Consider the following 27,986-nt stretch of genomic DNA (forward strand, 5'->3'; position numbering starts at 1 on the left):
TTACTCAAATAGGATATATTAATTCTCAAATAACAATATTATTTAAATGAAACAAAAACATACATCAAAAGAGCGTAGGCCTGCGCAAATAATAATGAAACAAAAGGTTCACAATAGTATGTAAAGAATAATGCTGATTGCTTACAAATCAATAATAAAGAAAACTATTATAAAAAGTCCTTTCTACACGTTCAGATACCAGGAGGTTGAATGAAGCTGGTCTTTTAGCTAGTCTCAGGGCCGTTGGTGCACAATGAATCCTCCCGCGATGAGAAGGGCAGGAATTTCAGCCGGTACTGGATGTTGCTGAATAATTATGATACTGCTTCATACGACTCTTGCACATGTGTGGTTCTATAATGAACAAATTAACGTGATCAGTAATAACTTGAATCATCGTATGATGGACACCAGCAGCACTACAAATGTGCTGAGTCATAGCCATACAATATGCATGTAGATAATGGTAATGTGGACAATTAAATACTCAAACATTACATCAACAATGCAGCAGTTGTACATCAATTAAACACAAGTAACTGACAATCATATTAATATAATATAATGTACTGTCGAGTGAAACTCACGTTTCTCATTGACGCACTTGCAAGGATCGTCACGAGCGAGACTTCGGCACCGTCTATAAGCGTTATTAAAAACCATCCGCTGTCAATCCAGATTATCATACACCCTTCTGCAGTTCACAAAGTGAAGGTGCTACAGAACGAGTCAATAGTTTACTGTTTTACGCCGTTAAAGATGAGATTGTAGGACCTCTGCTTTCACATCGCCATTCCTGAACTAATTCACTTTCGTTTTTTATCATTCGGTTGACCTGAACTGAACTGATTCGCGAACGCTGGCTTGATTTGGTTGATTCCTAACTGAACTGATTCGCGGTGGCGCGACTCACTAAATATGCCACACCTTTTCTTCTAAATGAGAGATAAAATAATCGTCATACAACACCTATTTTAAATGTGCATAAACTGAACAATGGCTTTTTTACACTTTGGATAAAAGCACTTCCTAAATGATTAAAGGTAACATAATCAGTCAGATATAAGAATCAATAAGTATTTTAATGGTAATATAGTTTGTTATTAAGGTATAGTAAATTATTAAGGACGCCATTAAAGAGAAGAAACGTGGTTATGAACAGTCCTCAAATCACATTTAAATTCATATTTAAATAATGAGACCTGTAACATTTTGAGCACACCGGCTCTTCATCAGACACTAGCTATGTTTCCATCCACCTACTTTTATGCGCATTTTGGATATGCGCATAAAAAACCGGTTGATAGGTACTATCGGTACTGCATAACTGAGTAGGGTAAACTTTTTATTCGATAGGAAAAATGTGTATAAACTCCGATGAAAACACTTTTCCCAAACAAATTCTAGGATGCAGACAGAAAAAAAAAAAAGATGAAATTTGTTATAATGTTCATTTTATTTTAAAAATGTGTATAAATGGACAAAACCAGCAGGCTGAGCACATTGTGAAACATCTGAAATGTTGTTTTGGTCATTTTAAAAGGCCTTAACCATTTTGGTATATTTATTAGATGTTATTATATTATTAATTACCTCTAGATTGTCAAGAGTGTCTGTGCTCCATGTCTCACGCCTTCAAACGCCACCACTTCATGTCAGGACTGTCTTTTGAGGCACAAGTCATTTATTAAATTAAGAAATGATTCATGCAGCTTCTACAGGAGTGAATTCCGTTTTTATTGTTGTTTGGCACCATTGAATCAAGAAGTAATTGGTTTATTTGCACGTCTATTATGTGATAATGCAGTTTTGTGCATAAATTTAATTAGAATTTTTGGATGGAAACAAAGCCTGTGTTCATCACAGTATGTTGCTATTTTTTTAGATATATATACAGACTTTTGGATCACATGGTCTCATACATTACCTCACAACAACAACAAAAAAATGGAAAAATACACATTTATAAATTATACAACGTATATATTGAATATATTTATATATATATATATATATATATATATATATATATATATATATATATATATATATACACACACACACACACACACACACACACACACACACACACACACACACACACACACACACACACATACCTACTTAACAAACCAATGAGGACACATGACTCAACACCCTACCTTTGGGGACTACCCTTTCTGAAGGGTCTAGAGACAAAAGAAAGACATGACTGCACTACTAAAAATGTGCTTATTATGAATATCAGTTGATATTTGCAAAAAATTACTTCTATAAAGACCTGACAAATTACCTTCAAAATGAGGACAGTATTTTATAACTCACCTTTGGGGACATGTACACAAACTCCGGTATAGTCACACTTTGAGGACCGCAGTTATACACAAACTCAGGTTAAAGTATACTTTAAGGACTCAGTTATCTGAATATTTCTAATATAATATTCTTAATAATTATAATAATGTTAGTGCAGAGAGACATATGATAAAGTAAATAAGATCACTGAAAATAGACAATTACATTTTTTCCTTCACAAATAACTCAATCTGGTGTCAGAAGGTCATTTGGTGTCAAGTATTTTTTCATGAAATGACATATTTCTCTCATAAATAGTATGTGACAGACAGCATGTTAGCAGAATAATACATACAAACTAATTTTAAAAAACAGTAAGGGAGAAGTAAATGGATGACCTTACAGTGAGTTTATGAAGCTCAATAGACACATTATTATCCAATGATATGAGAAGTGATGAAACTCTACTGATAAGTCATATGATGGTTAATATAGTACACCTCAAATCCATTCACACTAAAACCCATACTGTATAAAACAAGGGTTGTGAAGTTCAAATTCATATACACTACCTACTTACATGCGCCATAAGACACGTTTCTCAGTGAAAACAATTACTGTGAAAGTCTTTATACAAATGATCAGTTGAAAGAGGAGTGTCTATAATTAATTTAGTTTAGACTACAGTGGAAATACACATATTTGAGGACTCTGTTGATACACACACACACACTGCTTTAGCTACACTTTGAGGACTCTGGTGATACACACACGCCTACCTTTGGGGACTCAGTTGATACACACATACCTTTGGGGACCTTGGTGATACACACACACTGCTTTACCTACACTTTGAGGACTCTGGTGATACACACACACCTTTGGGGACCTTGGTGATACACACACACTGCTTTAGCTACACTTTGAGGACTCTGGTGATACACACATACCTTTGGGGACTCAGTTGATACACACACACCTTTGGGGACTCTGTTGATACACACATACATTTGGGGACCTTGGTGATACACACACACTGCTTTAGCTACACTTTGAGGACTCTGGTGATACACACATACATTTGGGGACCTTGGTGATACACACACACTGCTTTAGCTACACTTTGAGGACTCTGGTGATACACACACACACCTTTGGGGACCTTGGTGATACACACACACTGCTTTAGCTACACTTTGAGGACTCTGGTGATACACACATACATTTGGGGACCTTGGTGATACACACACACTGCTTTAGCTACACTTTGAGGACTCTGGTGATACACACATACATTTGGGGACCTTGGTGATACACACACACTGCTTTAGCTACACTTTGAGGACTCGGGTAATACACACACACACCTTTGGGGACCTTGGTGATCCACACACACTGTTTTAGCTACACTTTGAGGACTCTGGTGACATACACACACACACACCTTTGGGGACACTGGTGATACACACACACTGCTTTAGCTACACTTTGAGGACTCTGGTGATACACACACACACCTTTGGGGACACCTACAATGATAAACACATAAGAAACAAAGATGCATTAATGTCCTGTTTAGATGAGAGAAGGACCCCCGCGGATGACTATTTCTCTGTGATAGAGTTTTATTTGTCCATGTTTTGTTCAGTTGAGTGCGGCAGGTCTGATCATAGTCACATAAGTGATAATCAACAAGCTTACATTTGTATTTGCTAAAATCTAACACAATGTTGTGCTTGGAATAATTCTGTTTATTGTTTTCTGAGTTTCATTTTAGACACAGTTTTGCTGACTTGTTGCAGCCATGGCTCTAATTGTATTAGATTTTTGACTAGACCTACAGACAAAACTATTGACTGAGCTCAGTAAAATGTTCTTTGATTATTTATTAATAATCTGTTTAATAACTAAAGCCAAAACAAATGGTAAAATAGTAGTTGTAAATTTATGTAATATGGTTTAAACAATTAAATAAAACATTTTAAATATATAAATATAATATATTTTAAAATAAATAGGTCATGTTTTGAATAACACCCATGTCCATGTTTATCATTCCATCGAATTAAACACAAATAAAACAAACATATTTATTTCAGGGTATATACAGAACTTCTTAAGTTGAATTTAATACCTTTTACTACCTTTTTTAATACCTTCAAAAAAATGTAATACCAGCACGACTTAGAGCTGCAACTGTAGTGGCGTAAATTAAATCTTTCTAAATGCCATAACATATTGCAGATAACATATACATTTAAGTAAAGCAGAGGGATTAATCTAGATGTCACAATGGGCCTTTGTTCATAGTTTTTAATCAATGTTATGCATGTCATTAATATCAATAGCCGCTCTTCTAAGAACAGTTCAGTACGGTTATGGTTGTTTCTCCACTGAGCCTGGATCAGTGCGGCACAATTACAAACCGTTCTCAGCACGGTTAGACAATCGTGCTGAATCAATGATGACAATAATACTAACAAAGAATTACATTTGTGATTATCATGCTGCCTTGAATGTGGGTTATCTGCTATATAAAGTCCTACTGTTACTTCATGAAGAATAAATGTATAGTTTACATCAAACAAAAATATGTTTTTTTATATGCGAGTTAATTTAATGAATAATATTTCTACTACAAAACAAACAAAAGATTATAATAAATCATTCAATTCAAGGCTGAAAGCTGCAAACAGTCATCAGTAATTAAATAGAAAAAGAATATACATCTCAAAAAAAAAGTCTCACTTCTGCCACTCTTTGAAAGTTTTGATTTTGGTATGTGTCATTGTAAATGCTCACACTAGTTATGAGCTGATTTACATTTTTCTGTGTTTGTGGAATAAAGCAGGCGAGTCAGCCGACCCAATAAATGAGCAGGCAGAGCAGGATTCTCGCGATGACCAACAGCGCAATGCGGTTCTTTGTTATGAGCTGCAGTTTCAGTGTAAACTTAGAAGGCCTGCTTCTTTGGCTATGATGTGTACAGTATTAGATTTTACATTTAGCGGACATTTGCGCTGAACACGCAGTGAATGCAACGCATCCAGATACGGCCACCTTCTCCGAAAACACTCGATCTCGGTTGGTGGATCAACATTCACCACATGATAGTGGTCATCTGTGCCATTATTTGTAACTTTAGGTGGGATTTGCAAACCTGTGTACTTTTCACTCTTCAGGCGTTTGCAATTCCTGCAGTCACAAAAGCTCCCTGTCACCTGACAGCGGAAAGCCTTAAGTGATTGACTGCTAATATGAACCATTATAATGGCAGGGAAAAGCATTTCAGCACATCTTTAGAAAAAATCTAAGAAGGTCGCACTACAACCATTATATGCAGTCGCACACATGCTCCCAAATATATTATGAGGTTGCATAGCTTAATTTTTGGGCGCATATGCAACCAGAATAGTCACAATTTCGAGCCCTGGTGTGTTGACGTTGCGGCTTTGTTGCCAAGTTACCATACCACCTCACGATATCGCTCCGGTCCTACTCTCAACATTTAAATAAATCCACGCAAATTTTAGAATAAAGGCCTGTACTCAACATAAACTGAAAATGTATCTAAAAATCTAAAAATTTATCATGAGCTCGAAAATTTAATACCTCGTCAGATGACATTAACTACTTTTTAATACTTTTTAATGCCCTTAATTTTGACTAATTTCATTTACTACTTTTCACAACCCCCGCGGACACCCTGTATATTCTGGGTATTTGACAAATCAGTAAATATATGCACTAAAAACAAATTTAAAAAGTCCATTGGCTTCCTTTACCCGTAGGCAAAACTAAAATAGGCTATTAGTAACAAATATAAATAAAAGATGAAAAACTTTTTGTGAAAGCAAGAGATAATCGTGTGAGAGTGCTGTTATAAAAGGAGTCTCAGGTGACCAACAATTGTGCATTACTGCAACACCATTTATTCCAGAACATCTGAGCCACTTTCAGTTCTAAAGTTTTCATTTTTGGTTTTATTCTATTTTTTTAAATCTATTTAAAGCTGCAGTAGGTGATCATCTTCAGAATCATGTGTTGTTGTGCTGGTTGAAAGTCTCTTCACAGTCCAAAAGTAAAGATTAAAGAAAATGATCTAAATGTTTTTATATGTATTTTTATATTCTGGGTAAGGCATAAAACTAAAACATGTTCATCCAATTAAATATTGTCGGGCTGACAATTCCCATAATTCTGATAAGCAGCTCAAACTGTCAGCAAATGTAGATTTGAACCACTGGGCATCTCTTCATGCAGATTCACCATTTGCGTGTGGATGCGTGCATGTGCGCCGCGCGTTTATGTGCAGACGAGCAGTCACAGTTGCAAATCAAATGCTGAATAAAAACCTGTTAAACTCCTGAATCAATATTGGAGTGAGTTTTGCACGCTGGAAGAAAAATAATACCATGACTGAAGTATTTCTGTTAGGCAGGTCATGTTCTGTGTTGAACTCTTTTAGTCACGCAGAGCTGATGTAGATTGTGTTGTTATGAATGGGTTATCTGCACAGAAGTGTTGTTCAGCCACTGAAATCTCCCCGTGAAAGATTGATGCGACTATTTTCAGCTTCATAAGGTCCTTTTACAGCGTTGATAAAGTAGATTTATATTTAGTTTAACAACAAAACATCAGTAAATAGAGCTATTCGGCCTAGCCTACTTTACTGAGCTGAAGATGCTTTTGTATTTATATTGGGTCATTTCTGAACAATGACAGCCTGTGATGCGCTCTTTATATTGTTCACCACTACTCTGAATATTCATGTGAAATAGCATGCAAGTATGGTTTAGTAATAAGTGTAATTCCTGCACGCCACCGGCTAAACACTAGCTACATTTCTAAATGGTGAATGACATGATCTAGTGGGTTGTCCACTGCCATCTTTACGATGAGCATTCGTGTTTCAGAGGCGTGGCTTTGGATGGCAGGGGAGGGACTGTGTTTCAAAGATATTATGCCAAGCGGTTAGCATTTTGGCAGATCACCTACTGCACCTATAACTTGTTTGGTAAATAAATCCTGTTTTGTTATTTAGCTTATTATTTTTAAGGAACAGTGAAGTTGCATATTAACTTGATATGCAAAGAATGGGAAATAAATTATTTTTGACATGCTGATTTTGGTAAAAAATTGTGAATATAGGTAATACTCGCCTTGCAATTTTAAAATCATTGTTTTTTTTTTTCTTTGAGCAGGCAATTTTTAATTTAAATGATTGCTGCTGCAGTCTGAAAGTGTCGGTTAGGCAATGCTGACGGACACAGCTAAAGCTGGACAAATTACAGTTAATTGATTATTAATTCTGATAAGAATAACATCAAAAACAAGATAATATTAATAATAGGTCTTTTATTTAAAAATGAATTTAACACATGTAATAGGTCTACATAAGTGTGAAACGAACCAAACATCATCTTTAAAATAGTCAGGCCTCAGCTCTCTGTGATATCTCTTCCTATCATCGATACACAACACTAGTGTCAATCGGCACAACCCTATCTTGTAGTAAACATAACTCCAAACTGCAATATGGTCATTTAAATGTTGTTCGCGCATCGACGTTCAGGGGTTCGAATTGAGATCGCCATCTTTTTACGATTAACTATGCAGTCCAACTATCACTTGCCAGTAATTAACCAATCTTTTATAGTAAAATCTGTATGTGTACTATTGGTCATACTGTATGAATTAACTCCAGAATATCTGGCATGTGAAAATACATAATTGAGCTATCCTTTCATCTTTAAATAAATTGCTTTAAGACACAATTGTATGATGTTATATAGTTAGAACTAGATTACATTTTAAATAAACCTGCCAAAGGGTCTGTCTTACCTTGTTCTGGTTACTCTGCCCTGTTCACTTAGCAGCAAATATCACTAGATAGGCTACCTGGTGCCTGAATGAAAGGGTTACCGTCTTATTCCCTGATCTTCTTGCTTTGTCTGACTGTTGTGGCTCAGTTTGTTTGTGAGGATCACTCATCTTCATGTTGTCCAAAGCAGGTGAGAAGACAGAAGCATTATGGGACTGGATGTCAGAAAAAAAACAGAGAATATCGAAATCAGAAATATTTGTCAAGACAGAACAAGTATATTCTTCTTTTTCTATATTCAGGGTTTCTGCAGATATCATAATGTCAAATTTAAGACTTATTAAGACCTTTTTAAGACCATTAAGTATTAAATTTAGGACCTATATCGCAATATCAAAAACACGCATACACATAAAGAGATCAGAAGAAGAAGAAACCGACAGTAAAATCTGACAAATAAACAGAGAAGTAAAAAGCTTCTGGAACTAGGTCATATCATTAATATCATTCAGGATAATCGTTTTTAATTATTTTATAATTAATTATAAAGATTTTTATAACCATTCAAGATTTTTTAAATACATTTTTTATCTAAATGATGCATCACATGCTTTTGTTCATATCTCAGACAGTTCTACCCATTAAAGTTAAATATTAATGGCAACAGATCTTGGGTTGCTCTACAATTATATTTTTTATTAAGGCAGAAATAAAAACAGAAAACAAGTACACTCACTAAAAATATTGAGGTTTTTTATTTTTTATTTTGCCCACTCAACAATTCACACATCACTTTCTGACTAGTTTAGTTATCACCAATAAAGCCTAGAAATTGGGCATCAATATACTGTAAACTGATACATATATTTATATATTCCTTTCCAGTTGAAGTCAGAATTATTAGCCCCCCTGTTTATTTTTCCCCAATTCCCGTTTAATGGAGAGCAGATTTTTTTCAACACATTTCAAACATAATAGTTTTATGAACTAATCTCTAATAACTGATTTATTTTCTCTTTGTCAAGCTGACAGTAAATAATATTTGACTAGATATTTTTGAAGACACTTCTATACAGCTTAAAGTGACATTTAAAAGCCTAATTAGGTTAATTAGGTGAACTAGGCAGGTTAGGGTAATTAGGCAAAATTTTGTTACTTAATTTTAGTTTGTAACTTGTAAATTGTTTTAAATTCGAGGTTGTAATATAGGTCTATACATTAGTGTAAAACCTATGAATGATGGAAAAACATATTCTGTAATATTAAAACCAACTGGGTCTCCACTTTTGCATGGCCTCTTTTTTTAAACAAACTTATCCCTCAGGTTTTTACAAACTTTTACAAAAACTGTCCTCCTTTCTTACTGCTTTTGCAATTTCTAGCCAAAAAGTATTGGTCATCTGGTTCTACTTCTCCCTATGATCACGCATGGACTGATCATAAAGAAGATGTGTGTATAGGGCTGGATGATATGACAAAAATTTATATCACGATATACTTCTTAATTTCGGTCGATATGATATCATTTCGATATCGATATGGACAATATTAAAAAGACATTAAAAAACTGCCAAGAACGCACACAATAGATGTCTGTACCTACAAATATCTGCAAACTGAATTTGCAAAGTCTATAATACCTCCAGGCTCTTATAACTTTTCTTTTAATAAAAAAGTTTAAAAAAATTTTAATTGTTCACTTTTTAAAATGTTAACTCTCTTTTTTGTATTTAGCCTTTACAGACAGACATATATATATAGACATATATATATATATATACACACAGGGCTTTACATTAACACCCCCCAACCTGCCAAATTCAGGTAGATTTCAGCTTTGGCGTGTTAGACAGTCACTCCCACAAGCCACTTTGGCTGGTTGAAAATATTTTTTTTTCAATTTTGTAGTTTTCCTAAAAGCAGGGTTCGACAATATAAGGATGACCCAATATGCATGCAAATGTGATCTTATAATCAAGAAGTAAAATAATTGTGATCACGCGAGCAGAAGAAAGCAAGTGAATACCAAATGAGAGGATGATCATTAGCCACGACAGATTACTGTAAATATTTTTGATACATGACAATAGTTATTTTTTAAAAGTCAATTGCTTTTCTTTCTTTTTTAAGAAATGTTTTATTAAATAAAAAGTATAGTATACAGCTATATTTTGCTTGTTTTGACACATTAAAAATTTGTGTCTAAGAAATAATTATTGTTTTGTATGGTTATAGAGATACATTTGGTAAATCGTTAATTTTGAGCTCTAAAAAAGTCATGCTAGTCGTGCAAACAATGAAACCATGACTCCTTTGCTCATGCTCATTGAGCAAGCTCATACTCGACACACAAAAAGTGAAATGATTGAGGACAAATGTGGACATAACACAAAATTTAAATCCAGTAATTTTAGCATGTCAATGTCAAACTTATGCATATACAATATCTTTTTCCAACAACAAAATTGTGGATAGTAAAAATGCAGAGTGGCTAGTAATGTTGGAAATCTACTAGCCACAGTGGCTGGTGATCAAAAAAGTTAATGTCAAGCCCTGTATATATATATATATATATATATATATATATATATATATATATATATATATATATATATATATATATATATATATATATATATATATATATATATATATAGTTTGTTCATTCACATCTGTATTCAGGGCACACTTCAGGGCAAACTTTCTGCCACGGAGCTAACCAACTGCTGTGCTAGGCGCTGGCAGCGTGTCTGTGATGTCACATGCGTGATGACGTACATCATGCTCTTTCTGATGGCTGAGCACTGACCGTCACTCAGTGACAAATGATGCAATCTAGGGATGTAACGGTATTGTAAATACCGTCATACCGCAATATTAATTTTTTCCGATATTAGCGTAGTCGCATGACTCGATAAAACTATAGGTCTTCTGAGAAAATTTGCTCAGGCGAATGAAGCGAACGGGAGGTAGCGAAAACTACAATTCCCATCAGCCCAGGGGTTGCCATCATTCTTTGCGGTCTGTTGTCGCTACAGATCCAGTAATGCGGAAATGGAGTGTGCTGCTAGATGCGAGGATGAAAAAGAGCTGGAAATGATCGAACATAAAGCAGGTGTTGTCGCCGCACGCGTACTGAATAGCGGTGTTATCGCGCGTGTACTGAATAGCGTTGTTGTCGCGCGTGTTCTGATCAGCTGTGTTGTAGCGCGCGTACTGTAAAGCGGGGAGGGGGGGTTGAGCGCGGATACTTAAGAGCGGTGTTGTCGCTCGCCTACTGAAGGGCGGGACGGAGGGTGTGTTGCATCGCGGGGGCACTTTTGATCATTTTGGAAGGGCACTTTCTATGCAAGACTAAAAAGGGGATGTGCTCTGCACAGGTTGAGCCCTATGTGTGCACGTGCCTGCAAGTCGAGGAAAACGACTAAAAACAGTCATGGGGACTGCAGAAACACAGCACACTGTTCAGATTGATGCAGACATTGACTTGTACCGCAAAGAGACCTCTATCTCACTCATGGCTTGTTCTCTCAAGTGGGGGAAAGACAATGCACAACGTTACCCACTGCTGTCAACCTGGGCCAAGTCATATCTCTCTGTCCCAGAAACCTCAGTCCCAAATGAGAGGGGTTTTTTTCTGTTGCAGGGGACATTGTAAATACCCAGAGATACCAGCTTTTACCAGATTATAGTTATAAGATAATTTTCCTTTAAACCCATCTCTATCTAAGTGAGTGAGTGATTAAATGTTGAATGTGATGAGTTTTCAACAATACTAAATTGAAACTTTATTTTTTTACATTGTTTAATATTTTTTTGTTATTAAAATTGAAGTTCCTGTTTCAAAGCTTACAGATAGATGGCTAATTTGTATGTCATTGACACTTTTGGCACTTTTTTGGAGTATTTTCATAAGTTTTGTTTTTTCCTGTAAATGATTCAATAAATACCGTACCGTGACATTCATACCGAGGTATTACCGTACCGTGAAATTCTGATACCGTTACATCCCTAATGCAATCTATAAGATCTTATAAATATATATATATATATATATATATATATATATATATATGCAAATTTATATCGAAATACCGGAAATGAGTTTAAAACTCATATCACGTTACTGAAAACAATTCTATAGCGATATATATTGATATGTAATCATTGTCCAGCCCTAATGGGTGTATGCATGCATCAAGTTTATATATGCGCAAGTTTCATACATGTTTTGAACATAGTATAGGTTTATATGCAAGTAATTTATATGCTTGTGTTGATAAGCAAAGATTAATTTAGATCCTACACAGCGCCTCATAGCCATCTGTGTCGGGAAAGTGGATGGTGAGGTGACAGGTTGACTTAAACTGAAATGATGCCTCATCTTCTGTCATTGCTTCTGACTCTCAGTATGTTCTATCGGGTGGAACAGATTTGATGTGTTTCCGCTGTTAGTCGGCAGACTCTGCACCACTCTACCGCACATTTTGCAGAGCACCGAAACTATACGTTTATCGAAACTTAAAAAGCTGAATCACTTCCACACCACTGCATTCATCTTTCCTCTCTCATCAACTAATTTGTCTGCATTCTTAGTTGTGGAAGCTTGTTCATTCACATCAGTATTCAGGGCACACATTTTGTAGCATTTTGTTGCATTCTGCGACGGAGCAGCTTAACTAACTTCTGAGCGCTGGCAGTGGCAGCGTGTCTGTGATGTATGTCATCACGCAAGTGACATCACGCTCATTCTGAGCACGAAAAGTCATTCAGTGACAAATGATACAAGGTATAAGATCTTATCTATAATAAAACAGATGTATGCAAATGTATATCGAAATACCAGAAATGGGTTTAAAAATCATCACTGTTATTGAAAAAAATCTATCGCGATATATATTGATATCGAATTATTGTCCAGCCCTATGTGTGTACAGTCATACCTGTTTCAGACAAAATCTCTTCAAAGTGTTTCATATTTAATTCAAATCAAATGCGGCACCGCACGAACTGAAAAAACATTTTGTGAGCTCTGCCAGCCAAAATCATGTCGCGGCGGACCTCCATAAACAGTGATGACATCACATTTACCGCGCGCACTGAGTTCAATAACAGAAAGCTGATTGGCAATTGTCGGTATAGGGCATGTCGGTCTTATTTGTAGTTGTAATATTGCAAATTACAATTGGACTAGTGAAATAAAGAACTACAACACCCTGAAAACCTAGCAACAACAACAAAAAAAGAATTTAAATGAGTTTTAGATGTAGCGTTACATAGACATCGCAAAAATAAGACCTGTGCAAAAATATTTTAGACTTAGAATAGTGAATTTAGGACTTTTGAAGGCCCTAAATTTCGATTTTTTTAATTTTAAACTTTTTAAGACTCCGCGGAAACCCTGTATATTCCTTCTGACCAGACTTTCTACTTATACATGTCAGTCAGTATTGCTATTTTGACTGTCAATATTACAGAATAAAGCATCCGTATAATTATGGTTGAATTTTATGTTTCATAATATAGACAATTGGTAAGTGAACCTACTGATTTCTGTAGACTCATACTACTGACCCCTACTCACCATAACCAGAATCTCCATAATTGTAGGTTATATCTTCTCCTGGAAGTATGTTGCACACAGCAAAGATATGATTTTTATTTTGCAGTTAGGAGCTTTGTGGTCATCATTTACAAGTCTCCCAAAAGACCCATCTTCTTTCGATGCATCCATGCTGTAAAACATAAAACAATCACTAAGCATAAAATACAAACAATTTTTAAAGTTTATACATTTAAGATGTACTATTTTTTTTTCTGTGACCATCTTCAAAGAGGTGTTAACAATAGCCGAGTATCGAGAATGAATTCTATTTTAAAACTTGCTAATTATTTCACTAAAAACTACAGATTTGATTAGAAGTGTTAATTTACATTTCACTTCTCAATTCCTGTAATATATTTTTTATGTCTGTGAGGAACATTTTTTATGAAATTGCAATCAAATATGGGAACTGATTGTAATCAGAATGATCAGAATCAGAAATACTTAAATTTTGAGACGCTTAATATATTATCGGCCATATCGATATCAGCCGATAAATGCTATTTTTTTAATGTTATGGTCATCAGTCTGATATCAAAATATGGCCGATATATTTAAGCTGATAGATTACAGAATTGCCTGCCTTGCACATGCGTGGGTCGAACTTGTTCAGAGTTGTGCAGTGCTTGGACATTATTGTTGGGTGATACACAATTTTCATATCATCCACCTTTGAGATCACCTATCATGATACTATAGCATAGGCCAGGGGTCACCAATCTTATTTCTAGAGGTCCAGTGTCCTGCAGGGTTTAGCTCCAACTTGCCTCAACACACCTGTCTGGGTGTTTCAAGTATACCTAGTAAGACCTTGTTTAGCTTGTTCAGGTGTGTTTGATTTGGGTCAGAGCTAAAATCAGCAGAACACCAGACCTCCAAAAACAAGTTTGGTGATCCCTGGCATAGGGCACGGCAGTGTTATGTTTGCTTATTTGCTCACTTATTTAACCACATCTAAACATATTTAATAACCTTTCGGCTAATCATACTCACCACCCAAACTTGTACTCAAGAACAAAATCCCCTCTGAATAAAGCTTCAGTGGTGAAAACTCATCCTCCTAAACAAAAGACGTTCATTAGCTGCATTTTGTTGAAAATTAATTATCATTGGTACATAATTGCATTTTTAGAGTTTGCATTAAATTCTACTGACTTTTGTGTTTTTATTTGAACTAATTGTTCTACTTGTCCTGTATGCTTCTCAAGCTTTATGAGAAGTGTCATTCATGTCTTTTTAGGTGCACTCAAAGGGCAATCACCTGTTATGTCATGTCATTAAGTTTTTGATTGTTAGCATGATGTAGGCCTTTGAAATAATATTTATACAATATAGTTATAATGACATGTATAGATGATTAAACCAGTGTGTTTAAACTAGTTTTAAATTTGTTTGTTTTTGTAGTTTAGGCCAAAACAAATGTTTGTTGCAATTTTAATAGTTTAAGTTCATTTGATTGACTATTTAAAAATCTGTGGATATTATCAATGCATTTATTGGATAAAATAACATTGCTACCTTTAAGTCCCCATCCCCAGAAGTGATTAAGGTTACACAGTCATATATATAAATGTGTAAAAGATGAAGCACTATGAATATATATTTAAAAGAAAATATGTCAAATAAATGATCAGATCTCTGTGTGGAGCACTGGCTGTTGTCAGACTCCTTGTGCAAACAAAAATTTCTCTGAATAATTACAATATATAGCTAAATGTATTTGAAAACATAGACATACTATTGAAAATGAATACTTTAATTCATTAGAGTCGTACTTCTGTGGGTATTTTGGTTAAAGTAACCTAAAAGTAATACAAAAGTAGTGTAATGCATTTCTGAGATATTAATATTGTCATGTAACCAATTACAAAAAAAGAAATGGCAGTAACTTTTAATATATATATACTGTAATGCATTACATTTTGGAAGTAACTTGCCCAACTGTGTTCGCTATTGTTTGTTAGCACAAAGATTAGATATTAACGGGGATTTGGAACAAAATTGTTTATGCACAATGGGCTCTCTGCACAGCTAGAGTTTTAAAGCCAACGATAAACTTCCGGTGATAGCTTAATGTGGATATTTTCAATTTCACAAAGTTGTTTGTACATCATCAATGTTGTAATGTTATTACAATACATTCAGTTAAACAGACTAAAGCATTCATTCAGTTGTTCAAGCGTAAAATTAGATGAACGATGGTATAACCACTAGCGCCGTCAGTATAGCAAAAGGCTAGCGCAGATATTCCATTGAAAATACTGGGTAAAGTCTAAATCGAATACGTGGCCGGCTGGTATGTGCTATGCACATCCATATAGCAGCATTTTTATGACATTGTATAATAGGCGATGCGGTGGCACAGTAGGTAGTGCTGTCGCCTCACAACAAGAAGGTCGCTAGTTCAAGCCTCAGCTGGGTCAGTTGGTGTTTCTGTGTGGAGTTTGCACGTTCTCCCTGTATTCGCGTGGGTTTCCTCGGGGTGCTCCGGTTTCCCCCACAGTCCAAAGACATGTGGTACAGGTGAACTGGGTAAGATAAAAATTGTCTGAAGTGTATGAGTGTGAATGAATGTGTATGGGTTTCTTAGTGATGGGTTGCAGCTGGAAGGGCATCCGCCGTGTAAAACATATGCTGGAATAGTTGGCGGTTCATTCTGCTGTGGCGACCCCAGATTAATAAAAGGACTAAGCTGAAAAGAAAATGAATGAATGAATGTATAACAATAATGAATATTTTTACAGTACTGTGACGGTTGGGTTTAAGGTTGGGGTGGAGGTAGGCTTTAAAAAATAAAATGTATTGGGTATTTTAATAGATAGCAGCATAAATAATACTCAATACAACTACTGTTTTTACGTTACTGTGACAGTTGGATTTAGGGTTGGGGTGGGGATAGACGTTAATAAAATACAACAAATGTGAAATTTAAGAAATAATATAAATACTTTTCGTTAACTTTCGGCTGCAACCATATCTGATCTAGCAACAACCAAAATACAGGGTAAAAAAACTGTCATATTTTAAAGACATGGCGGGGGGAAATGGACTTTAATGCAGTGCTTCTTGTCCGATCTGAAACCCACTTCATATCATATATATAACAGGTAGTGAAGATTACTGATTTTTAAAGAGATCAGATCTTAAACGTGACAATTTTGAAATGGAAAGATGTCATTGGAAGCCATTGGAGTGCCTGGCTGAAAATTAAAAGTCTGGTAATCTGTAAAATATTTTACAACATTACAGATACATTAAAAACTAATTTAAGTGTGTGTATGGTTTGCATTGGTTACTTTAACAATTATAATAGCAAAAATAATTAATGTAGTGCTTTGTTGTATATACATGTTCAGAGTTAATAAATGTTTCAACCCAATTTAATTGCAAAAGTATGATAAAGTACAACAGGTAACACTTTAAAATAAAATTAATGGATTAAAGTCAACGGTAAGAAAAAAGCCAGATTCATTACAGTTACTGTGTTAATATAGGATAAAATAATACAACTGAATATTATTAGTTATTATCCCCATTTAGTAAAACGACTAACTTTAGTAAAACGATTGTAATCAGATTACTATAATTTTAACACATACATCAGCATTAAGAAATTATCATCACCTAAGATTAACATTAAACTTTACCAATACTTTTAATTAACTAATGTTTACTATTGAAGCCTTCTTGCACAGAGTTAATGTACAGTACAACTGACCTATAAATGTTTTAAATTTTAGTAACAGTTTCAGTTAATATTTCAACCTGTAGTAGGCCAGATGAACTTGAAAATATTATTGAAAAACAATTAAGTCTCTTAAAATGTTGCACTGTTAACAATACCACTGCAACACAACATGGATTTTACTAAAAAGAACTGTAAAAGTTTACATAATAAATAATTATTCAATGTATTTTGAGTTCCCATAATGTCAATATTGTACATGTTCATTATCATTCTATATTGAACCACTGCATAGAGAGATATAGACAGAGAGATAGAGTGTTTGTGAGTATAACTTACCTTTGTAATTGTTGATGAATTGCACTTGCAGGTTTGTCACTTTTACAACAAATGTAATGTTCTGCATCCTCTTGAGGTATTTTACGCTTTCTGTTTTTTCTTAATCCCAGCATGAAGACAAAGGGCATGTTTCCTATAAAGACTTTACGAAAAAATAAATATAATAAATTATATTATGCTAATAAATAACATAATAATAATAGCATAATACATTTTATATATTGTCAATTGTTCTGCTGAACCCAAATGATTTCACATAGATCTAGTAATGTACTTCTATCTAAAAATTTAAATAAAAAATTAAATCATAATGTAATTAAAAACAGAATAAATAGGATGTAAATCACATCCAAGATTAATTTTCCTATATTCGTTAAACAAAGCTATAAATACATTGTTATTTAGACTGAAAACAGGGCTAGACCCACATGAACCATTTTCATGTTTTTGTAACTTTACACATCTCAAAATTATATATACTTTGATATAATAAAGACGTTTATATATATATATATATATATATATATATATATATATATATATATATATATATATATATATATAAAATGTTCTGTGCGTTTGGGCAAGCTAATTAACATCATTAAAAGGCTCATTTACTTAAAGTAATTTAAAATAATCACCATATTAAACAAAAAATAAAGATTTTATTTTTGGGGCAACCACACAAGCACACGCAAGCACTATTTTGATCAACAGAAATGTAGTGTGTTAAACATACAGCTAACATTGCTATTAAATACATTTCAACAAATATAATCGACAAAGGAATATAAGCACTAAACATACATCTTACAAAGGCAATGTTTTGTCGTGTAAGCAGTAATTATGCATTTAAATACATAAATTGATTTACCTGCTCTCCCAGGAGAGATGAGTTCGCGGGAAAAGGCGTCTCCAATTGATTGCGTCATTAGCACGTGTTTGCAAATGCCGCGCGTTCATGAGTTGAATGAGGCGCTGTGAGGGATGTGTGCTTAACACACACACACATACACATGAACAGAGGGGTGGGGGAGGGAAACTGCAGCAGGTTCAACTTGGAGTTTGCAAAATGTATGCATCCACGTGTTGAAGTGTTCACATATTTGTTTTATGTTGAACATGCTCTTTTCATTTGACTTTTTTTTTTTAGAAAACCTGATTTTCTTTGATTATGGTGCACTTTAATTTAATCTCCAAATAAGTAAATAAATAAATATATATATATATATATATATATATATATATATATATATATATATATATATATATATATATATATATATATATATATATAATAAAAAATAATTATAAAATAAAAATATATATATATATTTTTAAAGTAAAAAAAAAGTGAGGGGAAACCTGATAGGTGTTGTAGACTAGAGTTACGTTAACAAACTAATTTTATATTATTGTCGTCGTCATCATAGTCATAGTCTCTACCCCAGGGCAGCTCTCACGAGGCGTCTGTGAGTTGACAGTGGGGGATGGGTGCTCAAGACACACACACACACATACACACGAACACAGGGGTGGGGGAGGGGAGCTGCAGCAGGTAACACACTTCAACTTGGAGTTTGCTAAATGTATGCATCCACGTGTTCAAGTTTTCACATATTTGTTTCACATTAAACATGCTCTTTTCATTTGACTTTTTTTTTTAGAAAATCCGATTTATTTGATGGTGCACTTTAATCTCCAAACAAATAAATAAATTATATATATATATAATTTATTAATTAATAAAAACAATTGATATAAAAACAGAGATTTTTAGCGTTTTAACACAATCTTAAGGCATGTTTTCAACATGCTTCCTGATCCATCAAACATGTTTTTATTACTATATATATATATATTTATTTTTTTTTTTAAGTAAAATAAAAGTGAGGGGAAACCTGATAGGTGTTGTAAACTTGAATTACATTTACAAACTAATTTAATATTATTGTTATAGTCGTAGTCTACCCCAGGGCAGCTCTCTTGAGGCTTCTGTGAGTTGACAGTGGGGGATGGGTGCTTAAAACACAAAGAGACACACACACAAACACACGAACAGAGGGGTGGGGGAGGGGAATTGCAGCAGGTAACACACTTCAACTTGGAGTTTGCTAAATGTATGCATCCACGTGTTGAAGTTTTCACATATTTGTTTCACATTAAACATGCTCTTTTCATTTGACTTTTATTTTAGAACGCGATTTCTTTGATAACAATGCACTTTAATTTAATCTCCAAACAAATTAATACATTTCTTTATTTATTATCTATTTATTTATTAATAATAAACAACTGATATAAAAACAGGGATTCCTGATCTATCAAGCATGTAGTTTGTATTTCTTTTTTTTTTACTATATATATTCATTCATTCATTCATTCATGGGGTCGCCACAGCGGAATGAACTGCCAACTTATATAGTAAAAAAATGAAATACAAACTACATGCTTGATAGATCACATACACATTTTTATTATAGGTTTTTTAAGTAAATAAAAGTGAGGGGACAGCAGACCCTCAATTTAACCTCTAAACACATCTGATCGTACTAATTTGAGCTTCCAGAACTGGTTTGACACAGTATCACCAGTGATAAAATCAATCTCTAGTAACTCACTCACTCATTCACTCACTCACTCAGTATCCTTCAGCATAGTTACTGATTTATCAGGGGTCGCCACAGCGGAATGAACTGCTAACTACTCTGGCATGTTTCCTACAGCAGGCCCATCTGCTACACCACTGCCTAATCCCTACCCCTAAACCTCACTCACTCACTCACTCACTCACTGTCCTTCAGCATAGTTACTAATTTATCAGGGGTCGCCACAGCAGAATGAACCGCTAACTACTATGACATATTTTTCCTACAGCGGGCCCATCCGCTACGCCACTGCCTAATCCCTACCCCTAAACCTACCTCACACACTCACTCACTCACTGTCCTTCAGCATAGTTACTAATTTATCAGGGGTCGCCACAGCGAAATGAACCGCTAACTATTCTGGCACATGTTTCATACAGTTGGCCCTTCCGCTACGCCACTGCCTAATCCCTACCCCTAAACCTCACTCACTCACTGTCCTTCAGCATAGCTACTGATTTATCAGGGGTCGCCACAGCGGAATGAACCACTAACTACTCTGACATGTTTTATACAGCGGGCCCATTTGCTACGCCACTGCTTAATCCCTACCCCTAAACCTCACTCACTCACTCACTATCCTTCAGATAAGTTACTGATTTATCAGGGGTCACCACAGCAGAATGAACCGCTAACTACTCTGGCATGTTTCACACAGCGGGCCCATCCGCTACGTCACTGCCTAATCCCTACCCCTAAACCTCACTCACTCACTTCAGCATAGTTACTGATTTATCAGGGGTCGCCACAGCGGAATGAACCACTAACTACTCTGACATGTTTTATACAGCTGGCCCATTTGCTACGCCACTGCTTAATCCCTACCCCTAAACCTCACTCACTCACTCACTCACTCACTCACTCACTCACTGTCCTTCAGCATAGTTACTGATTTATCAGGGGTCGCCACAGTGGAATGAACCTCTAACTACTCTGGAATGTTTCATACAGTGGGCCCATCCGCTACGTCACTGCCTAATCCTTACCGCTAAACCTAACTCACACACTCACTCACTATCCTTCAGCATAGTTACTTATTCATCAGGGGTCGCCACAGCGGAATGAACCGCTAACTACTCTGGCATGTTTCATACAGCGGGCCCATTTGCTACGCCACTGCATAATCCCTACCCCTAAACCTCACTCACTCACTTACTCACTCACTCACTCACTATCCTTCAGCATAGTTACTGATTTATCAGGGGTCGCCACAGTGGAATGAACTGCTAACTACTCTGACATATGTTTCCTACAGCAGGCCCATCCGCTACGCCACTGCATAATCCCTACCCCTAAACCTCACTCACTCACTCACTCACTCACTCACTCACTCACTGTCCTTCAGCATAGTTACTGATTTATCAGGGGTCGCCACAGCGGAATGAACCGCTAACTACTCTGGCATGTTTCATACAGCGGGCCCATCCGCTACGCCACTGCTTAATCCCTACCCCTAAACCTCACTCACTCACTCATTCACTCACTCACTATCCTTCAGCATAGTTACTAATTTATCAGGGGTCGCCACAGCAGAATGAACCTGTAACTACTCTAGCATATGTTTCATACAGTGGGCCCATCATTTTCACTCACACTAATACACTACTGCTAATGTAATTGATCAGTACCACTATAGCGCATGGGTTTGGACTGTGGAGGAAACCTACGCTGACACGGGGAGAACATGCAAACTCCACACAGAAATGCCAACTGGCCCAGATGACACTCGAACCAGCGACCTTCTTGCTGTTAGACAACTTCTTGTCGGCATAAACCTAGCCATAACTGTAAATTATTCTCAATATCAGAGAGGATGATTAGTCGTACAACAATGATGTAGAAGCATGTAACCCTCAATGTAAATCAACCTTAACATAAAATGTGAACTTATTCATCAATCTGATTGACTAATAGAAATGTTGTTCCAGGTTCAACAGGTCAAGGGTGTCAAACTCAGTTCCTGGAGGGCCACTGCCCTGCACAGTTTAGTTCCCAGCCTGCTTCAACAAACCTTTAGGTTTCAAACCATAGACATTATAATAGAAAGCTAAACGCCTCATGGTCCGCTTCAGTCCGTTGTTCCGATAAGTCAACGAGGTTAATCCGGTTATGACTGCTCTATAAACAGAGGCAACTGAACAGAGGAGCTGCTGTTTTGCCTGATATAAAATATAAGAACAGTGTATTTTCTTAACTGATTATAGTTTTATGGTGTCAAAAAAAAAAAAAAAAAACTTCCTGGCAAGTCTGTTGGAGCTAAATTCAGCAGGATTGTGGCCCTCCATAACCAAGTTTGGACACCCCTGGTTTAAAGTGATCTATTGTCTGGGTTGGTGTTGTATATCCAATTTAAACTAGCTTGTAATAAGCTGCCAGTACATTTCCTGTTATTTTACAGACGTATTTCTCTAGATATTATTTCTTATACACTATATCATTCAAATACTGAAATGTCAATTAAAAGTCACTTTGTTAAACTGTAGAGTTGAATTTTCAACATCAAAAAAGTGGACAGAGCAGAGATCAACATCCCATAATTAATTTTGTTATGAGTTTAGTTTTTTGTAATGCATATAGTGTATAAATGGCTCTAAATAGCTGTCCCACAGTAAAAACTCTTCATGGTAAAACGGTATAGTTGTTGTACCAAACAATGAATTAGTTATAACAAAGTTATACTTTTCAAGTTCATAAAAGTGATATCAAGCCTTGTTAATGGGGCATCTATCTATTATAATGTCTGTTTCAAACAAGCCTGGAGGACTCAATTAGTTTGATCAGGGATGTTTCATTGAAGTAAAGCTGAACTGTGACCTGTAGCCTTCCAGGAAGAGTTTCACACATGTGAGATGTTGATCCAAGAACATGTTCCACTAGGTGAAATCACAATATCTGTGTATTCAGCACTCTCATTATGCAAAAAGCACAAGTTTAATAGAAACAGTGAATGCAAAGCAAGGCAACTAAAACTTCTGTCAATGAGAGACTGACTGTCTTCATACAGAGCTCAGTCTGAGGCCTACCCTCTGACCAGGCTGATCAGGCTCTTTCATCCTCCTCATCCTCCTTCTTTTCCTTCCCTCTTTTCAGGTTGTCGCCATTGTTCATATCTAAATTTGTAACACCTGTGTCTATTCTGGCTCATATTTTGCACATGCAGCTGTGAAAAAAATAATACAGAACTGGCACACATTCATACAGCTATCGTATCATTCCAAGTGTTTTATTTGTTTTTAACTGTCACTCTTTTTGTGTGGTGTTTTGTAACAAGAGCATCACAGTGCAAATCTGTTATAGTGGACACACATCTGTTTAGACTTTTGTGTAAAGAGTGTCTGAAACTGCCTGAACTTAAGTTATTACAGAAAGACCATGGCTTTATTCCATTAAGAATTTGGCTGAAAAATATAAAATGCATGTAGTATTAATACATTATTATTATCAGTGTTGGGTAAACGATTTAAAAAAAGTAATGAATTACTACAACATTAAAGTTGTATTTACAGCTCTTCCAGAATACTTATCAATATTTCTTGAAACTAGTAACTGAACACACAAACAAATATCCACAAATACACTACAGCAATGGACTTGTAGTTTTGTAGAATTGGTGTTAATAAGGTAAGAGTGAAGAGTTTCAGTGAGTCTGTGTCAGTTTTCACGTTTAGTGTCTGAGCAGTTAAAAAAGGCTGTAAATTGCTTTTCTACCATATCTAAAATGTAATTAAATTACTCAAGAAGAAATGTAATCACTTCACTCAATACTATCAGAATCTCTATAAATCTCAGTGCATAGGAAATATAAATCAACACTTTTTATTCTTTAAATATAATTTAAACCTGTCCTTTTAGCTTTCCTAACTTAAACAAATACTTTATTATCAACATGTTATTTAGATAACAAACAGAACTCTGGAAAAAGTTAAACATATAAAAAGTTTCCAAGTGATTTAACTATATATTATACACAGAACTGGCAAATGTCTTAATTCATTGTTTACATTTGAATGAAATAAACAGGCTTGAAGTATTTCTTATTTTATTTTATTTTTTACATTTTTTAAGTTTTAGAAAAAAAATATATTCACTTTGTGATTTCGTTACAGTAAGTTAACTGATTATTTTGGACTATACTCCCATCACTGATTATATTTATCTTTATCTAAAATGTAATTAAATTACTCAATAAGAAATTTATTCACTCATACTATTTATAATATATGTAAATCTCAGTGCAAAGGAAATATAAATAATACACTTTTCATTCTTTATAAATGATTTAAACCTGGCATTTTAGCTTTCTTAACTTAAACAAATACTTATTAACATGTTATTTAGATAAACAGAACTCTGGAAAAAAGTTAAACATGTATACAAAAAGTTTCCAAGTGATGATACCATTTATTATACACGGATATACATCAAATTATATATTATATTCTGCCTAATTTCCTCCCGGTTGGACTCGGAGCTCCTCTCCTCCTTTCGTTCCCGGGCAGCTGAGCTCTTTGTAGCCGGAGGGAGCGTAGCTGCGGGCGGGGGAGGTGCGCGGTGCGGTCGCTGACAGTGTAGGACAGACAGACAGTTCAAAGAACACACAAACCAGGAAAACATTTGATTCTGTTGCGTGTCGCTCTCGCGGGCCGTTTCGCGCTATTATGCCACAGTATTTCTCGGATCTGCTACTGTACCGCCTAAACTAAGTTACATACTGTACTTCCGTGTTATCCGTTCCCTCGGGGATACAACGCGATCTGCGCAGAAACAGTACGATTCAAACCTAGAATAAAGTACCGTGCTTAAGGACACCAAATATAAGGCTTTCTTGACGCAGTTTGGTCATTTTCATTTAAATACTAATTAAAGCCCAATTTTATTCATACTGTCTCTTTTATTCTGTGAAGTAACCATAGTAACTTGCTGCCGCCATCTTTATTTTTACGCACTTCGCCTCTGATTCGTCAGATCAATAGGGGGCGTGACATCCTCCTTGTATCTTTCTGATTGGCCAGATCCCAAAAGTGTGTATCATTGCGTCATTGCAGTTCTCCTAGAGGGCGCTGTGTTATACACACTTTTGGGGTGGGGGGATACACACTTAGATACACAAATCATGTAAAAGTGCATTTTGAGGACAAGTGAGATTTTAAGCCAGGACACCATTTTGAAGCATGCTGAATACTGCTATATGGTCAGACAAATGAGGACCAAGAAAAAGTCCTCATTTGTCAAGGTGGTCCTCATTTTACTGGTGTGTACTCTGGCGAAAGTCCTCATTTTGGACATAAGCAAGTACACACACACACACACACACACACACACACACACACACACACACACACACACACACACACACACACACACACACACACACACACACACACACACACAAGAAAGAAAGAAAAAAAACATAATAAAACAAAGAAATACCACAAAATATAGCCAACAAAAGCTTTACCCAAAACAGCAAGTTTAACATTAAAGAAAAAGACAGATCAAACTCCTCATTTAAACATCTTGGAGACAATGTATCTAGAATGAAAATTTAAAAAGCTTCACATTGTTACAGCAATTTATTAATGTCACGTGAAAGACGCTGGACAACAGAGGTGTGGGTCCAAATGCAGGTTTAGTAACAAGAATGGGCAGACAGACAACATTCAACACATGGGCAAAAGGGTATATGTAGATCATCCTAAAGATGTCGTCATAAAATGGGCATATAGTCATTGCAGGTGGCAGGCAGGATAACCAATCAAATGTTTAGCAACCAAGTCAAAGGTCAGCGATGGAAAGTAAATGCAAAACACGTTGTTATGTTCACGGACAGTTAACCAAGACTCAGCACTGATGTGTGTGTGTGTGCTGTATAAATCAGGGATTCACCACTAGTGGGCCTCATCGATTCTGCAGGCAGGCCGTGAGATTGCTTAAAATGAACTCTTTTTATTATACTATAACTTTTGAATTTCATTAATATAATGCTATATTAAATTGTATGAAGTAATGAACTTTCTCGTGTTCTGTGATTGATGACGTGGACACTTAACAACTTCAATTCCTATATATTGTAGAGTGGAGACAGAATGTCTCATAACTTGGCCAGACAAAATCTGCAAACAATTTTTTGCAGAAAATAAAAAATAAATAAAATAAAATCTGCAAATTTATGTGGAAGCATTTTAGTAGCATTTCAACTAAAATCCTAAAATATGAAACCAACAAATAATATATATATTTTTAACTTTTATTAAATGTTTTCAATGCAAATCTAATTAGATACACTTATTTGGTAAACAAAGCAAGTATCCCATATAATATCGCTACTAAACGACAGAACATATTACTTTACAAACTGTATTATAAATAAATCACATGAACATTTTAATATTATTATTATTATATCACAATAACATTTGTTAAATTAATTTAAAAACTGAATCAATTTAAATTTACACACATTTACACAAGTAAATACATAGACTCAATGATGGCCTAAAAATCTGGAGTAATCTGTGGATTTCTGTATGCGCTGATTCCCTGCAAGCCTGCTCATAACTAAAAAAATGCTACACAACCGGACTTAAGATCATGATGTCGAATAGTGTATAGATGTTTGGAAATGCACATTTTTAAAGGCCTATTCACCTTACCAACATAACATAACCCCCATGAACACAGCAACATATAGATTATGTAAGCTGTCTTGCACAAAATAGTGCCTCAAATTTATACTGTAACTTTTTTTGCTGTATGGGTATGTGTAAAAGTTGACGTTTTGTATTGTAAAAATGCATTGTTGACAATTCCCAAATTTAAAATGACCATGTGATATATTATTTTAAAAATGCGGAGCGGGTTTTAGATCAGCTCTTACAAACATATTACAGATATTAGATGTTCTATTGTGTACTAAACTCAGATTCTTTATGTACAATTTAATTTTTTTTTACACTGTAATATAAACTAACTTAAAAAAAATTGTAAATCTAATGAACATTTTGTGTGTGTGTGTGTTTACAGGGGAAACAACACATTCTCTGAAAATGTAATAAAGCAGCTCATGAATTCCAGTGCACTTGATTTCTCCAGCTAGCATTTTTTATTAAAATTATGCCTGTGTTAATACTTGTTCTAATGATCAGGAATGGGACAAGCTGTGACAGGCAGGACGGAAGGGAAGGCCTATGGACTCTTCGCATAGCGGCAGCATTTTCCCCAGAGTACCAGACATGCCACGTATCAGTAGTCTCATACATCCGTCGGCATGCAAATAAGCACTTCGCCTGGACTAAATAATACATCAGCATGTGTTTGAGTCTGGGCCGCTGCCCCGTGGGTATGGGTTTTGGCCACTAAATGTCAGTCAGCTCAGCCATGATGCGCTGATGCCACATCTACCTCAGCCTCCTGTGGGCAAATGCTATAAGGCCTAAAAGCTTGAGTCTCTGACAATCAACATGCGTTGTTTAGGCACAATTAGGGCACTAATGTGCACACGTGTGACCACAGTGGAAATGTCAAGCTTTATTTGCGTATGAGAGTTAAAGCTACAAACAAACATCATATCGGTTTATTTAAGCAGGCGAC

At 35.4% G+C, this 27,986-nt stretch overlaps 2 long non-coding RNA genes across 8 annotated transcripts in view; both read right to left on the reverse strand.

Moving 5' to 3' along the window:
* Positions 1-27,986, reverse strand: part of LOC137487534 (uncharacterized) — a 318,479-nt gene that overhangs the window by 264,925 nt on the left and 25,568 nt on the right. The window lies entirely within an intron of this gene.
* LOC141377564 (uncharacterized) lies at positions 6,417-18,672 on the reverse strand. The gene is made up of 5 exons (XR_012389911.1): positions 18,623-18,672; positions 17,749-17,890; positions 14,718-14,784; positions 13,704-13,854; positions 6,417-8,334 (listed from the first exon to the last, which is right to left on the reverse strand). It is a non-coding gene; the product is annotated as an uncharacterized lncRNA (long non-coding RNA).

This window comes from Danio rerio, chromosome 14 (genome assembly GCF_049306965.1).
Source record: "Danio rerio strain Tuebingen ecotype United States chromosome 14, GRCz12tu, whole genome shotgun sequence".
In the NCBI taxonomy this organism is placed as follows: domain Eukaryota; kingdom Metazoa; phylum Chordata; class Actinopteri; order Cypriniformes; family Danionidae; genus Danio; species Danio rerio.